Here is a 12318-nt window from a genome sequence, read left to right as displayed (position 1 = left end):
GCATGAAAGAAGTGGCAGAGTGGAGTGGCTTAAGGCATGGATTCTGGAGCCAGGTTCCCTGAGTTCAAATCCTCATTCTATCTCTACTGAGTTATATGACTGTGCCTCGGTCTTCCCATCTATAAAATGGGAATAAGACCCACCTCATAGAGCTGTTAAGAGGATGAAAGGGGTTAATATTTGCAAAGTCTTTAGACGATTGCCTGGCATCCAATGAGTATACCAGGGCCCTGGGCCAGCCTCCCGTGCTCTGCTTGATTTCTCCCAACAGGATACTCCCCTTGTTCCAGTTTCTTCCTAGGCATGTCAGCCCGACCCTAGGTCTGAACCCCCAGTCCCTAGTTCCAGCACTCCCCTCACACCATCCCACTGGTCCATCACCAGTCCCTCTATCCCAGAGCTCAGGTCCCCTGGTTCTCAGCTCTCCATTCTGAGAGCACCAGTCACACAATTGGATTCTCAGCCGGCTCCTTTGTACAAAGAGGAGAGCTGTAGGTGCAGAGACAAGGGCCTATAGAAAGACCCCAAGCCCCAGCCTCTTCTTCCCCTTCAACTCCCTGCCCCCAGGGTTGGGCACCCAGCAGGTATCCAAGGGATAGGCCTGAAATAAATCTCTGTCTGCCCAGACTGCCCCCATCTCCTGAGTTAGATCACACACACACAGAGCTCGCTGCTGACCCAGCCTGGATTTCCACCAAAGAGAGCAATTGAAATCATTGATGCCCCACCCACCACAATCCACATCAACCCTATATGCTCCAAACCTACCCAGTCCCCCTCTAGGCATACAGGCCTGGCTTTTGAGCTTGCCTGAACCTTTCCCACTTCCTGTTTCACATCCTACTAGCTGTCCGATTTTGTAGCAATTTGTACAACTTCTTTTGTGGACAGAAAATAAAAATCCTCAGGGGCACTTAAGGTTTAAAGAGGGGGCTCGTCCACTGACTGCAATACTCATGTCTTTCTGCCTAACCCAGCCCTGACCTTCCCACCTGGCTCAAGACTTCCCGAGAGTCAGCTGCATGCCAGGAACTCTGCTAGATGCTCCAGACAGTCGTAGGCCATTCAGTCAAGGTCCAGCCCTTGAGAAGCTGGACAAAGTAAAGAAAGGAAATAAGGTGCTATGATGCATTACAGGGAAGTGGGGAGGGGACCTCTATGAAGACTGGGAAGGCACCTTTCTTTTTTTTTTTAAAGATTTTATTTATTTATTTATTTGACAGAGAGATCACAAGTAGGCAGAGAGGCAGGCAGAGAGAGAGAGAGAGAGGAGGAAGCAGGCTCCCTGCCAAGCAGAGAGCCCAATGCGGGACTTGATCTCAGAACCCTGAGATCATGACCTGAGCTGAAGGCAGAGGCTTAACCCACTAAGCTACCCAGGTGCCCCGGGGAAGGCACCTTTAAGTTGAGAGCCAGCCCAGTAGAAAACCCCAGAAGAACATTCCAGGCAGAGAAAATGGCACAAGCAAAGGCCCAGGGCAGGAAAGAGCTGGTGTTCAGGGGGCAGAAGCGATTCAGACCTGGTTATCAGGAAGAATACAAAGGGGACGTGGTCAGGATAAGGCGGGAGGAAGTCAATCGTGTCCAGATCACGGAGGGTCTGATCAGTAAGCTATAAAATTTTATTCCTAGTGCAATAGGGAACTATCAAGGGTTTTAGAGGAATGTGATTATCTAATCACTATTTTTCTAAATCATTCTTGCTGCTCAATTACAATAGATTAGAGGTGGGCAAGTGGGAATTTGGAGAAAGCAGAGAGCAGCTACTACAGCACTGGGGCAAGACATAAAAGGTGGTTTGTCCTGGGGCAGTAGCCTAGGGCCACAGCAGTGGAGTCAGAGCATGAAGAACAGGCCTGAGATAGATCTTGCAGAAAAAGCCAAAAGGACGTGATGTTGGGCTAGATGTGGGAATGGAGGCAAAGGGAGGAGCTGGTGCCACCTGTTCCTGTCTTTAAAGGTGGGTGGGTTATGGGCTGTTTAGAGAAATGGGAAGGCCCACAGAGGGTCACCTTTGGAGAGTGCAGTCAGGGTTTTGTGTCATCCATATGAAGTTTTCATACCTATGAGACATCCAGGACACCCCAAATCAACAGATGGACAGCGAGATAGAGAAGCTGGAGCCGGTGACAAAATTTGCTACTTAAAATCCTGAGAAGGAAACTGATGTACACTTAAGATCAGTGTGTTTGTAAACTACTGCTTGATTTTAAAAATCCTAAGAAAGAATGAGAGCTGGGAAGTTAGGTAAATAGTAGGGAGTCAGGACAGAGGGGGGACTGAGGACAAAGCCCTGGGATCTTACAACATTTAGAGCTGAGTGAAGAAGGAGTTGTCCCCAAAGATCCCTAAAGATGGCATAGCCAGGGAAGGAGAAGGAAAACCAGAAGTCAAGACAGGATATTGATTCTAAAGGAGAAAAGATCAATAAAACCAAGCGGGGGTCAAGGAAGACCTGCTTGTGGGGGTGTGGAAATCCCTGGAAACCTTGACTGGGGCAGTTTCAGTGAAGTGCTAGGACAGAAGCAAAGGAATGTGCTCCAGCAGGTGCAGACAGCTCTTCGGAGAAGTTCTGCTGTGAAGAGAAGTGGAGAAGTAGGTGTGTAAGGGAGGAAAAATGAAGGATGAAGGGGGGGAAAAAAGGAGGGGCTATAACTGCGGGAAGGAGGGTGTCAAGAAGTGTTCTTATCCAGGAAAAAAGAAGACACTTCTAACACTGGAGAGAAGGGAAGTAATCCAGGAGTGAGGGACAAGGAGCAGACCACCTTGGAGCCCAAGTGGCAGACTGGGTCTGTGGAAGGAACTTAGATGCTTCCTCCCCACCTCACAAGAAGGAAGGGGGGCAGAAGTGCCAGATTACAAACACAGGGCCTTCCCCGCACACACTTTCAGACGCATGCCTACCTAACCTTCTATTCATGTCCACTCCAACGACCCCTGGGGCACCTGCTGAACATCAGGCTGCGCGTCCCACAGACGGCAGGGCATGTGTCACCACCAGCAGGTTCGGCAAACTACCTGTGGGTACATCTCACCATTGGTGCCTGCCACTGCACTTACCTCATCGGGGTTGCGCCTCTTCCTAGTGCTAGCTCTGAGGGGGTACACGCGCCCCTCACCTCCCCTACCAGAGCCCCAGCCCCTAGCCCCAAGGCAGCCGCCTCTCTCAGCCCCTCCCCCCAAAGTGAGCGCTCAGTACAGCCTACCCCTTTTCCAAGCTGGCTCCCTAGTTGGCCCTTCGGAGAGAGCTGCTCCCCACCCTACCCGCCGCCCCCCCCCTTAGACCACCCGGACAGCCGGAGGGAGGGCGCCCCGGCCTCTCCCCGTGTCCCGGCCGTCGCCCCGGCGTCTTCTCTTCTCTCCCCAGCGCCCACCCCCTGGACCGCCCGAGTCGTCGCGGGGCGCCGGCGCCCGGCTTTGTCTGCGCCCACCGAGCGCGCCCGCCGGGCGCCCGGGACGCTCCCCTGCCGCACGCAGCTCCGGAGGTCCGGCCTGGCCTCCACCGCCGTGCGCTGGCCTGGCCAGCGCAGCCCCCCGCCCGGGGATCACCGCACCCGGCCGGACCACCGCTTCCCCGGACGCGAGCGAGGGGGGCGCGGCGCCCACCGCTCTCCGCGAGACTCCTGCCGCCTGCCGCACACCCCAGCCCTCCCGCCCGAGCGCCGCGCTGGCCGCCGCAGCCCCCGGCCGCCGGAGCCCTCGGGGCCGCTCGGGGCCCCTCACCCTCCCGTGGCGGCCGCAGCCCCTGCCGGCGCGAACGAAAGCTGGGGGGCTCGGGGCCGAGGGGCCAGGGGCCGGGAGCGGGCGCGCGGTACCTTTCCCTGCTGAGCCGGGGAAGTGAGTCTGCGGCAAGCCGCGCTCCAGCCTCGGCCTCCTCCGCCTCCCCTCCTCCTCCAGCCGCCTGGCTTCCTCCTCCAGCCGCCGCCGGGACCGTAGGGGCCGGAGCCAGCCGCTGCGGCCTGTGTGGAGCCCCGCTCCGCCTCGCGTCCCCGGCCCACCCCGCCGGGTCCGCCCGCGCCCGGCCCCCCCCTCCCCCCGCGCTCCGCCTCGGGGCGGGGACGCGCCGAGCTCCTCCCCGGCCGGGCCCGCCGGGGGAAGCTGGGGCCGCGGGAGGTGAAGACCGGCCGGCCACTGCCTCCGAAGCGTCCAACCCCGCGCTCCGCACCTGGGCCCGACACCCCCTTCTCTAGCGGGGCGCCAAACGTCCCCACTCAGGCCCAAAAGAACAGCAGCCAGCCCAGCCCGGCCCGCCCTGTCCTGGGCGTAACTCGGGCCGAGGCTGCCTGCGAGACGACCCGCAGAGCCAGAGCTCGGGCCTCGGTTTACCCGCGGAGTTCAGAACCCTGCTTTTGGAGGGAAGAGGCGTCCATCTCTCCTGCTGGAGCTGCCTTCACTCGCGCAGACCCGACACTGGATCTCGGTTGGGAACAGAGGGCTCGTTCCCAGGGGCTGCCACCAATCTCATTTTCTCCCCCCACACCGGTGCCTCCACCGCTCCAGCCGCCTGCCACCACGCCTCTGAGACCTCCGTGCCTCAGTCTCCAACTCTAGACAGCGGGGGTTTGAGGGGTGTGGGGCAGGTGGCAGGGGGCGCTCACACCGCCACGGCCCATCCCTTTGCAGCCCGCGGAGCAGAGCTGGCCTTTCAGAAAACAGCCTTCAGTAGTACCCACTGCCTCATCGTCGATTTAATAAAAACCGAAGCAAATAGGTGTGAAGGTCACTTTTTATTTTCTTTTAAAAATCGTAGTTATTTGGAAATTACTTATTCCCTATTTGAGATCCTGCAAGCACTGTTCTGATCCCTTGTGCAGTTTTTCCTCTGTGCTCTTTTTTTTTTTTTTAAGATTTTTATTTATTTATTTGACAGAGATCACAAGTAGGCAGAGAGGCAGGCAGAGAGAAAGAGAGAGGAGGAAGCAGGTTCCCCTCTGAGCAGAGAGCCCAATGCAGGGCTCGATCCCAGGACCCTGGGACCATGACCTGAGCTGAAGGCAGAGGCCTTAACCCACTGAGCCACCCAGGCGCCCCTCTCTGTGCTCTTTTAAGAGGCAAGGTCACTTGGTCTAGTACCATTTCATTCTGTTTAACCCTGTGAGCATCTCCAGGGCCTCCTGGAGCCCATAGAGACCAAGTCCAAGGGGTGGAAGTGTAGGGGGGAAGCCAGGCCCTTGTCCTGAACTGTCTTTCAGGCTGAGGAGGGTGCCTCATCTAACCTAGACCCTACAGGGGACCTGCCAGGCCCCAGTGCAGAGCATAAGTCCACACGGGTGGAGGCCTGGAGAGCAGAGGTGTCTCTACAGAAGTGGGGTTTGATGTTCCTGGGCAGGAGGAACCCATGTGAGGATAGGCTTCAAGGCAGGGAGATGGTGAATTTTAGGTGAAGTTTCTTCTCAACAGAAAAGTCCTGGTCAGTGCCCAGGCTAGTCCCTTCACCTAGAAAACCTTTCCGCTCCCTCCCTACCAATCCCTGTGTCCCCTTAGAGTTAAAGATCAGGTTAAATGTCACACCTTCCTCTGTGAATCTTTCCCTGTCACTGTGGAAGAGGAAGGTTTCTGAGTGGCTCTCAAAATTAATTTCCTGGGTTTGAATTTGGCCTCTATGTGGCCTCCCTGTGCTTCAGTTTCCTCACCTGTGAGATGGAATTAATAAATAATACCTACTCCAAAGAGTCATTGTATTAAATAAAAACATTAATGCCGGGGACGCCTGGGTGGCTCAGTTGGTTAAGCAGCTGCCTTTGGCTCAGGTCATGATCCCAGGGTCCTGGGATCGAGTCCCACATCGGGCTCCTTGCTCGGCGGGGAGCCTGCTTCTTCCTCTGCCTCTGCCTGCCTCTCTGTCTGCCTGTGCTCGCTTGCTCTCTCTCCCTCTGTCTCTTACAAATAAATAAATTAAATCTTTAAAAAAAAAAAAAAACATTAATGCGGATTTGACAAATGATGAAAAACTACTCAGATTGGTTCGGTGTAAGCAAGTAGGACATACGTACGCTCGCATAAGAGAAGATGCCCATGGTCTGCCTGATCTGGGTACCAAGAGGCTTTAAAAATACCGTCAAGACTTAGTCTTCCCTTCCCCATCTCTCTTCTCTGTTTCTTGCTGTGGCAAGATGGCTACCAGGGCTTCTAAGTCCACCTTCACAGCTTAAGTCCTCATTTCTTTCAACTGTCCTACCAAAAAGCCAAAGTTACACCAAGTTGGCTCCACCTGGATCACATATCATTGTTTGGGCCTGAATCACATGCCCAGCCCCGGAGTCGGTCCATTCCAAACCACAGGGATGCGGAGTGAGGAAGGGTGATGTCAGGGCACTGTTTACAATTAGAAGGTGAATGGGTCCAGAGCTGTGTGCCAAGCACACAGAGAGTTCACAAAAATATATATATACTTGGCCCTTGTGGAGAGCCCTCTTCATTTCAGGGGTGCCCAGTAGCTTTTGAACATCCTTCTGAGTTTGGGGAATTTTCCATGTCACGAGTCCTGTACCTCCTCCTCCAAAGCCAAAATGCTCTTTCCTGCTCTCCTGTGCAGCAGGGGTGCTGGCTTCACCGGGACCCTGCAACCAGACGCACCACTGAAGAGTTTTCTGAGGAAGTGAGCAATGTGAGGAAACAGGCGGCACCCAGAATCCACTGGGGAGGACGGTAGCAAGGATGGCACCCGAGGCTTCTCACTGTAGGGACTACTGTGGCAGGGATGCTAGAAGACTTGCCAAAGTTCGTTTCAGTTGCCTTTCGCTGCATAACCAACCACCCTCAAAACTTAGTGGCTTAAAACAATAATTTCTGATTTCTCAACTCTTTGGGTTCACTGGGCTCAGTTAGACAGTTCTTCTGCTGCGTGCGCTGTTGGTTAGGGACATCAGCTGGAAGCCTGGCTGGGTCTGGAACAATCCAAATGGTTTCCCTCTCAATGGGACCTCTCCTGTAGAATGGCCTTAAGACATGGTAGGCTGGTTTCTCTCCTGGGGGAGATGAAAGCAGCCAGGCCTCTTAAAGACCTCGACCCAGAAGTACCATTTCATTGTTTCTACCTCATTCTATTGGCTAAAGAAAGTCACAAAGCCAGCCCAGATTCAAGGGGGTGATAAATGGACTCCACCTCTTGATAGGAAGAGTGCAGTGTTGTATTAGTTTACTAGAACTGCTGCAACAAAGTCCCACAAAGTCCCACAAAGTTGATGGCTTAATCAACAGAAATTCATGCTCATGGTTCTGGAGGATGGAAGTTCAAGATCAAGGTGTCAGCAGGGCTGTTTCCCGATATCTTCTGGTTTCCGATTTTAGCTGGCAATCTGGTGGTCATTGGCTTATAGATCATCACCCTGAGCTCTGTCCTCATCCCCTCATCTTCACACAAGTTCCCCTCTGTGCCTGTCCCTATTCTGTGTCCAAATTTCACCTCCTTACAAGGGCACCAGTGAATCAGGACTCATCCTAATAGCTTCATTTTTACCAGATTACCTCTATAAAGACAAGATCTCCAAATAAGGTTATGTTTTGGGGTACTGGGAATTAGAACTCCAATACACCTGATGTATCTATGGGGGAGACATAATTCAACCCATAACAAAAGAACATACACGAATGGGAGGATTCCTTGGTAGCCATCATAAAGATAATCTACCATGAAGCAGAAACCCCATACCTTACCTTTAAGAATGGATTTCTTGAGTACATGGTTTCGATTACGACCTGGAATTTTAAATGCCCCTTACAAATCATTCCACCACCACCAGCAGCCTTGGGTACAACCTATTTCTCTATCCCCCCACCCACCAAGGGGTCTTTGGAGCTTGATTGGTGCAAAGTGGACTGGAGCTAAGAAGTTTCCTCATTGTTTCCTCCCAGAACAATGAGGGGAAGGAGGTCAGGTGTAGGGACCTGACCAACCGTGAGGCCTTGTGCAAGTTTGACAATCTCCCTTTTGTCATCCTTAAAATGGGGGTAATGTTAGGCCCCTGTCACTCAGGGTTGTGGTGAGGATTAAAAAGAATAAAGGATATAAAAATTGATGTCCAAGCCATCAGTTCCCCTCCAGATATCACTGGTTATTAGCATCAGTCTCTGTCACCTCCATACAGCTGATCTAGACTCAGCTTTGTGTTGAAACATTAGTAAAGCATTGATCACAGTCAGACTTCACATGTGTGGAGCACTTTCTAGTTTACCAAGTACTTCCACACCCACCACCACAGGGAGATACCAGAGTAATGAAGAAGAGCTTTAAGAAATGTATCAGTTGTAAGTAATGCTGGCTTCTATAAGAAATAGATCCAAGAATACAGCAGTTCAAACATAATATCTTACCTATGCAATAAAGAGGTATTCCCATTTCTTAATGGCTTTCCTCCACGTTGTGATTCAGGGATCTAGGCTTATTCCAACACGTGCCTCCAGCAACCATTAGGGTATTGCAGTCATCTGCACAAAGCCAGCAGCAGAAGAGAGCCTTCGCTTGAAAACTGACATCACTTCTACTCACACACTATTGGCCAAAACCAGTCTCATGGTCACACCTAACTACATGGGAGCCTGGGAATTACACTCAAGATGGGAATCCAGGAAGGGTAGGAAAGTGATTTTTGGTGAACAGCCAGCAGTCCACACAATGAGGGAGCTTTTTAAAGTTCTGGAATGGATGGGTCATATATCCCCAAGGAAACATCATTCCAGGTTGGAAGATACAGTGGGTTGACCTACTGGCCACAATTCTTCACTTCCTTGTGTAGTATTTTGCCTCCATATTCTTGTCACAACTCAGGTGGAGTATATATTCCCACCCACCAATGTCAGGCTTGAGTGAAATCAAGTAGAAGTGGTAATAGGTCTGTTTGGAGCCTCCACTTGAAGAGTTCCTGCATGGTTCCACCTCCACCTTCATTAGAAACATTCCCCTGCATAGCCACTGCCCTTCAGCCCAGGACTGCAGAATGAACACTCAAGCAGCAGACCAGACTCAGACTCTCCCAGACCATATCTCGAAGCACCTATCTGATCCAAGCCTAGATCAGCAAATGCCCCAGCCAACTTGTAGACGCAGGACCTCAGCAGAGTCAGCCCAGGCAACACACATACCCATGAGAAATGAATACTAATTGTTGTATGCCACTGAGGTCTCGTGGTTGTTACACAGCACCGTTGCGACAATAGCCAACTGATAGAGACAAAGAAGAATCTCGCCTACCCAGGCTTTTTGAAAGTTACATCAATTCCAACTGACTGAAGAATGAATTAAACAACAAGAGACTACATGGCTTAAAACCAGACCTACATAACCTTGCAGTACGTGAATACTGCGTCTGAAGTCAAGGCCACACTGTATGCTTCTGCCTGTCCTCTCCACAGATCCTGACCGGCGTCCTTAGGTTTCTCCGCCAGGATAGGAGTCCCTGTTCTTCAGCCAAAAACTTTGGCTACCATACAGTTGTCCCAATGGAACAAGGATGTATCGATGAAAAGACATGAACAGACCCAGGCACAGAATACAAGTTCCATCGGTGTGGGTAAGCCTACAACTGTAGACACCCAGGAGCAGGAGACTGTGCAGTGGGCTCTGATAGACAGACTAGCACCAGTGGCCCTCAGGTCCCCCTGAAGAAAGCCAGCTGCTGCTGTGACCACCCCCATCAAGCTGAGGTTCCCAACAGGTGTGCTCCAGCAGGTCTTCTCAGATGGCACGCCAAACCCCTGGAGACCTCGTGAAAATGCAGGTTCTGATTCAGCAGGTCTGGGGTGGGGCTTGAGATTTAGCTGGAACTGCTGCCCCCGGTCCTCAGACCTCACTTTGAGTGTCAGATCTCCAGAGAAATGGTAGGAGTCTCAACACACACTAGGATATCTTGGGAAGCTTTTGAAAGCACTGATGCCCAGGTCCTCCCCCACCCCCACCCCCTACCCCTGAACTGAAAGGCTCTGAAGTAAGGGGTCTGGGGAAAACCTGGGCACCCTAGCCATCCCAGTGTGTAGCCACTGCTCTAAAAGCACCCCTCACTGTTCTCAGGGTGCATGTACTGTCCTGCCTCCTCTCCACATTTCTAGAGGCTCTGGCTTTCTGCTTGCCCACTCTTTATCCTACCATGCAAGGGATCAAATGTTTTTAACTAAAGTGATTCCCATGTTGTGAAAGGCATCTTGAAAAGGCAGCATAGGGAGGCAAAAAATGGAGTTCTTTAAATTGGACAAATCCCCTTTTGAAAATCTCACTCTCCTGCCCTTCTTTTCCTCACTCACCATTGCCGAGGGCAGACGGTCCCCAGTGTTCCTTCCGTCCACTGGAAAGCCGACTGACAGGCTGAGCAGGACCTTAACTAACCCAAAATCCAGCATGAGTACATGGGAGAGGTTTGCTTTTTAACTAGGATAATTTAATAGCCGTTTTAGAGCAAAACAAGGGTAGAAACAGACAGGTGGGCTTAAACTTTACGTGAATTTTTGAGGTGAAATCCCAGACTTCAGAATATTGCAGAGTTTGCTACTGATGGCCTCTAGGTAGGAGTTGAGGGTGGGGACCAACGTTTGGAGGGCTTAAAAGGGTTGGCAGATTTAGCAAAGAAAAATACAGGGCACTCAGTTCAGTCTGAATCTCAGACAAACAAGGAATCATTTGTTCCCAGAAGCATGGGCCCCAGTCACACGCCCTGAGAGTGAGTGGCACTGCTGAGCCCCCGGCCTCCCCTAAGCCCAGGTCTGTCTAGTAGGTGTACAGTGTACAGTCAGGCCATGAGGCAGACCCTGGTGAGCTCCAGATGACCTCAGGAATTCTGAGAATCCTCTGGAAGCATCAAAGGGCATCCGCCTAGACTCTTGGCTTATGTGGATTTTGTTTGTTCCTTGGTTTTTTGTTTGACAATCTTTGCGTCCTTGGGCCCTATGCTCAGAGTTTAGAAGTCAGGTTCTGGGCCAGCACCTTGAAAACAGGGACATCATCTTCTTAGGCTTGGGTCCTCCAGACCTCGATTTAAATGCCCATCACCACCCCCCTCTGTCTCCCCACAGGTCTGGCCTGACCCCTGCTGCTCTCCCCACTCACACCACAAACCCCAGGAAACCTCGTCAATCTCCAGTCTAACCCTGACCAGTGCCACTGCACTGGATTTGGGGAAACCAAGAAAAACAAACTTAAGTGTGGGCCTCAAGTCACATGAATTAGGAAGGAGGGGCCCAAGTGGGAGAGGGGAGCAGAAGGAATGCGGTAAATGGTGACCCAATCCACAATTCCTTTACCTTCTCTGCTCCTAATTACTTCATGCAGAAATGGGCATGCTAAATAAGCTGCCTTCTGACATTATTTCTCTGGGCACTGTCCTTCTCGCTTCTAAGACCCATACACCCCACAAAACCCTTGAGGAACTGTGCTTTGGGCACTCAGTTGCAGTCAGGAGATCATTCCTGAGCCTTGAGTTTGGGCCAAGCATGCTGGCCATGGAGCTCAGCAGCAGGGGGAGATGACCTTGGCCCAGCTGACTGCCCACAGCATCCCAGACATCGGAGCAGAACAGACCAGGACCTCCTGGTTCTGGTGAAGCCAATTGACCTGGTCATGGTTGAATGTGTGTGCCTGTGTGTGTGTGTGTGTGTGTGTGTGTGTGTGTGTGTCAACATCCTGGTCCCCACCCCACCCTGGGGGGCTGTGGACAGCCTCACTGACCACAACGCACTGTGTCAGCGACAAGTAAACAGGATGGATTGATTGCTGACTCCATAAACAGATAGATGCCAGTCACCATCTAAACAGGAAAGAAAACACAGAACCCGTGGGAAGAGGAGGCTTCACTATTCTCTGTGACGTAGGAGAGAAGGGGAAGGAGACAGAGAGAGAGAGACACTGATGGACACAGGGGTGAAGGAGAAGAGTCACAGACCCAGCAACACGGGCACCACCAAACCCACAGTTTGGGGATTGCTGTTTCTATCAGCTGCTTTGTGCCCCCCAAGGTGCCCCTACTTGCCAAGCTCCCCTGCCTTGGACTAGTCACCCCAATTCTGACCTCCCGTCCTCCTCCCATGGAGGCCTCCGCACCCTCCTACAGGCCCTGCTCAGATGGTAGCTTGTCCTAAGACATCCTCAAGGATAAACCATCCCCAGGGCTCCCTCTCTTTTGCACAGAAAAGTTCCAAAGTATGTCTCCAGTCAGATATATTCCAAGAGGCTCATCTTCTCTCTTTTTGGGCCACTACCAAGTCCCACATCGTAGGATGTACGATTTTTCCCATTTTCAAGTAGAAACACTGAGCCCTTGGAGCGCCTGGGTGGCTCAGTGGGTTAAGCCTCTGCCTTCGGCTCAGGTCATGATCTCAAGGTCCTGGAATCAA

General features: G+C 52.2%; 1 protein-coding gene and 1 long non-coding RNA gene across 2 annotated transcripts in view; both read right to left on the bottom strand.

Moving 5' to 3' along the window:
- Positions 1-4024, bottom strand: part of SMOX (spermine oxidase) — a 55308-nt gene extending 51284 nt beyond the window's left edge. Inside the window, exon 1 of the mRNA XM_032351323.1 lies at positions 3816-4024. The gene's annotated coding sequence lies outside the window, so the exon portion shown is untranslated. The remainder of the gene's footprint in view (positions 1-3815) is intronic.
- A 1897-nt stretch (positions 4025-5921) lies between these two features.
- Positions 5922-12318, bottom strand: part of LOC116595207 — a 38128-nt gene continuing 31731 nt past the window's right edge. The window contains exons 4-5 of the long non-coding RNA XR_004287564.1: positions 8314-8427; positions 5922-7469 (exon numbers count right to left, since the gene is read on the bottom strand). This is a non-coding gene — a long non-coding RNA (uncharacterized LOC116595207). The remainder of the gene's footprint in view (positions 7470-8313; positions 8428-12318) is intronic.

The sequence above is a fragment of the Mustela erminea genome, chromosome 7 (assembly GCF_009829155.1).
Source record: "Mustela erminea isolate mMusErm1 chromosome 7, mMusErm1.Pri, whole genome shotgun sequence".
Lineage (NCBI taxonomy): Eukaryota > Metazoa > Chordata > Mammalia > Carnivora > Mustelidae > Mustela > Mustela erminea.
This window is presented reverse-complemented; position numbering and strand designations above follow the sequence as displayed.